Below are 4,743 nucleotides of genomic sequence, written 5' to 3'. Positions count from 1 at the left end.
GGTTTGATCTCTTCTTTTAACATTTTCCTCTTTTTTATCTTGAATTTAAAGTAATTTTGGAAAATTTCCCATTTATGTTCTACCTCGCCTATTAACTCATTATTCCAATTCATTAATAATGAATCTTGTCTCGTGACTTCAAAACTGGCTTTCTGAAAATTAAGAACTAAAATTTCATTTCTTTTGTCTCAACATTTAACAGAACATTAAAGCTACTTGTGCAATGATCACATTTCTTCAAAAGTTCCCCAAATGATACCTCCTACCCCTCAACACCAGTTAGCTCTCTAATGCTTTAGTATAGAAAACCATCTTCATTTACTATTTCACTCCACATAATGGCAAACAATGTGTAAAATTTCCCATAGTTATTGCATCAGTATTTTAATTACACAGCTTATCACTGGCCTCATTTGTTGTTTGGTTTAGAAAGATGTTGAAAATCTTTTACATAACCAATGTACTCAAGGTAAAGAAACTTAGAAAGGACTTGTTTGTTATGTGAGAAAAATGGTGGATGTGTAGAAAAGGCAAACGGATGTGGGCCTGACTGCTCTGAAAAGCCTGTAACCTATGGCTAAGCAATTGGGATAACTAATCACATTCTAGGGTCTATTTATAAAATTCTGAGTTTGATATTTTTGTCATTTTGAATAGTACCAATGTTTTTAGTCTATTTTTTGTCTTAAGAAGGATAAAAGATCAACTGGAAAGTCTTCAGGAAAAATACATTTAGTTTTAGCTTCTATGAAAAGAGGTTTAATCTTGTGGATATGGATGGAGCATGTCAAACTTTTTTTTACAGAACTGTGTATTCAAAATTTATTATCAATATCAGTTAATAGCATAACATCAAAATGTAATATATATAATTCAAATTTGTATATTGTCTAAATTATAATTTCTAAAGGAAATATTTAAATAATTCTCAATCTGCACCTCTCCGAGTCACATGAAATGGCAGTGTGACTTATTTATTGATATTTCCTCTTCCCTTCAGATTGTTCAACCAATCAGAAACATATGTTATACATATTGAAGAGCCAAGTATAAAATATAAACCTTTTATCTTCTTGCTTTGCCGAAGTATCACTAAATTTGTTAAATCTATGTTGACACGCCCCTCATATACACTACTTTTTAATAAGAAATGTCTGTAATTCACACTGACATTGTTACAACCAAGAAAAAGGGCAAATTCTACACAGTATATATCACATGGTTGTCCGTTTTGTTAAACTGGTAACAGCCAATAGTTTGCCATCAGAGTTTGAGGTGTTAAAACTAAAAATATTGCTCTGAGCAGTAATGGAACATTTATTTATAGGTCAGTTAGAAAGCCTGATAAATTACAGTTTAGGGACATTCTATTTCAATGTGTGGTATATATCTTGTTTATTCTAAAATGCATATTTGAAAGCTACATTAATTATTTTTGGACAACACACTTAGTAAATTCAGTTATAGAAGGTATAGTTTCATGGTAACGTGGTGATTACAAGGTTGGTTAAAATGACCAAGTCTATACGCTCAGTTACTTTTTTTTTCTATAATACAGAAAAACGTAAGATATAAATCAGACATCCAAACTTGTTATTTGTACGTCTTGGATAAGCTACGTATTGGAAGTGTTTTTTTTTTTAATTTCCAGCTAAGGTCAGAAATGTGAAAATTACATGTAATGATAGTTTTCATTATTTTAAAATTTTCTTTGAAATGTATATATTTTGAAAGCATACACTTAAAAAGTTTATTGTTGGTTGAAAGGAGTATGATATACACTTGCTTCTATGTTCAGTGCATCACTTTTTCCTGAACTGGTCAAGATTTCCATAATGAAGTTACATAATTATTGGTAAGACTGTCTTTGTTAGCAGTTTAACAACTTAGCAAGTAAGTGCTATTCTGATTACACTTTCCTAGCTAATATAACCATTGTAGTTTTGAAATCTAGCTTCCTTTTCATATGTTGTATTGTTTGAAAATATGTGATTGACTTTATTTTATATATATATATCTGACTTTTTTGCTCTTGTAAAATCACTCTTTGACAGTGTTATCAATACAATTTATTTTAATCTAAAAATTTAAGCCCTCATGAAAACTCTCATGTTTAAACTTGGAAATATCTTAGTGTCAACTGATTGCTTTACCCAATTCATTTTCTAGCTAAGCCTATAAAATCCCTCCACTACATTTTGTTTGTCTTTACCAATTACAGCTACTCAAGATACAGTGAAATTATTTAAACCTAAGTTAGGCTTAGCTCTAGCTACAAGTTTATTTACAAAACATATCACTGGCACTGTGATATTAATATAATAGTACTAGTAGTACAACTTATATAACATTAATATTTAAATAATAACCATCGGGTTTCTCATTGCTGTGTGTGTCTTCTCGAAAGTCTAACTTCTAAGGTGAAACTAAATTTCTACAAGTCTTAAAACGAAAAACAAGAAATTACAGTAACTTTCTTAAAGTTTATTCTATCCAAGCAGTAGCGCAGTTATACTAGCTTATACTACAGCAGGAAGTTAGTTGTAACTTGTAGTACTAATGTACTACACTCTACAGTAAACACTGACACTGACAGTATCAGTATTATTTACTAAAACTAAAACTACTAGCACTGTAACAATAACATAGAAACTATCATTATCAATAATTAAACACATATTCTATAATACTTTTACTTCTTGAAATCATAAATTATTTTACTTATTTGCAACAAAAAATAACAGAATTTTTATCCCCTGCTGATAATAAACACTTACCAAATACTCCAACTTTCACCACCTCCATTAGACGCCATATTCATCTTTCCATAGTCATCAGTAAGAAACATTGCCTTGTACAATTTGATCACCCTTAGCTATAGCGACACCTACTACAAGTGGTAGAGTTTAAAGTGATAAAAATCGATATTTCATTTTTGACGTCTTGCGCAGTTTCATGAGACCATAAATGTGTTTTATTATATTTGAAATTCTTTATAGAATATATAAAAATATGAACAAAATGTAATATTTGCATTTTTTTCTTAACTTACAGTATAAATCATGTGTGGCACTATAAATATATATAGATATTTTTTTTTAATCCAACGAAATATGTTTATTTTCGCATAAGAAACACCTTTTCTAGTTATACAAATTGACAGTATGGGAATCGTCTGGTAGTAAATTTGACGTTCTTGTCTAAAAGAAACACCTAAATCCTCAGTGGATCAGCGATAAATATGAGGGCTTATTACGCTAAAATTCCTGTTTAGGTCCTCGCGATGGGCACAAAACACGGATAGGCCATTGTGTAACTTTATGCTCAGACAAAAACACAGAAATATTTTTTAAAGAAGTATTTTTAACCCTGTCTTTAACTGGTTGTTTTTGACATTACTAGCATCAAATGAAATAACTAAAGTAAAAAAAAAATTCGTTTTAAACCTTTTAATGAGATTATCTTGTAGATCTTCTCACAGCCAGCTTACTTAATTAAAAATATTTCTTCAAACTATCAAGTAACAAAATTATAAAGCAAGTGTTCAGTCAAACGTAGAACAATTTAATTTAATAAGTCATGACGACATATCAAACTTCATTATTTTGTTATTCAGTTTTATAAAAGTACAATGATTTAACTTAAACATAATGTAGAAAACTAATGCATACACAAATATAGGTATTTTATATAGTTTCTACAATTTTCCAGAAAAAGTGGCGTCTACTCAGAAACAGTAAGATAAATTAGGGAACGAGATAATTATGTGAAGTCATAAAGAAAAGGACCAATTTAAGGACACAGTTTGTTGTCAAGCGCAGAGCTACACAATAGATTATCTGTGTTCTGCCCACCAAAGTATCGAAAACGTTTTTTACTAAAGTGTTTTAAGCTCTCAGACTTACGCTAAGGCACGAGGAGGGGAGGGAGGAACACAAGAATACCTGTACATAATGATAGAACAAATTAAGTGTGGAACAAAGCAGTTTAACGTAGTTTAAAACGACAAATAACCTTTCAGATTATATAAAATTAACTACCAATAACCTTTCAGCTTATAATTATAGAAAATTATTGTTGCAGACTGTCATGATATAAAAGATTGTTCGGTTTATATATTAGTGATTAATTTATTTTTGTGAGTGAATATTTTATTATTGTTTAGTTTTGTTATAATAAGAGTTAAAAGCAGACGAATGTAGGAAGTTGTGTTTATAATTCATTGACGTCGAGAATATAGAAAGCGAGCAGACGAGTAAGTGATAATAATATTGTTACGTCTCTGTTCGTTTGTTAATTTCCGGTATAAATTATTTCCGAGGAACTTCAGCGATACAAGTCAATTCTTAAATAAAACTAGTTTACTCTTTCTCGATACAACTTTGTAATACACAGAATTTCCACAGTCACTTTAATTTAACTACTTTTATAAAAACTCGCTATAATTTACAGCGATTCACACAATTTACTTACGGTGCCTACTGTTCGCTTGACTCAATTATCTATCTCTATATCTATCTATCTATTCAATTCCATCTTTTTCGCTGGCTTTATTTGCCGAGCTTATATACTAAAAAAGAGGGCTCCTGGAACAAACTAGAGTTGCCAGGAAAATTCATGATCCTTCGAGAAACTCCAGCGCGCATGCTCCCAGCATTGCGTGACTTCCGCTGTCGTAACACTGCCCCTTCCTTAGTATTGTTCGTCACTTACATTAAACCATAGATAATTAACCATAACTTG

General features: G+C 30.6%; 1 protein-coding gene across 1 annotated transcript in view; it reads right to left on the bottom strand.

Moving 5' to 3' along the window:
• The window catches only part of LOC106472087 (inactive rhomboid protein 2-like), a gene marked incomplete at its 3' end in the record, with an annotated part of 31,363 nt that extends 28,484 nt beyond the window's left edge, over window positions 1–2,879 (bottom strand). The window contains exon 1 of the mRNA XM_013932718.2: window positions 2,778–2,879. The remainder of the gene's footprint in view (window positions 1–2,777) is intronic.
• Window positions 2,880–4,743: the final 1,864 nt, after the last annotated feature.

Source organism: Limulus polyphemus, unplaced genomic scaffold (assembly GCF_000517525.1).
Source record: "Limulus polyphemus unplaced genomic scaffold, Limulus_polyphemus-2.1.2 Scaffold5073, whole genome shotgun sequence".
Taxonomy (NCBI): domain Eukaryota; kingdom Metazoa; phylum Arthropoda; class Merostomata; order Xiphosura; family Limulidae; genus Limulus; species Limulus polyphemus.
This window is presented reverse-complemented; position numbering and strand designations above follow the sequence as displayed.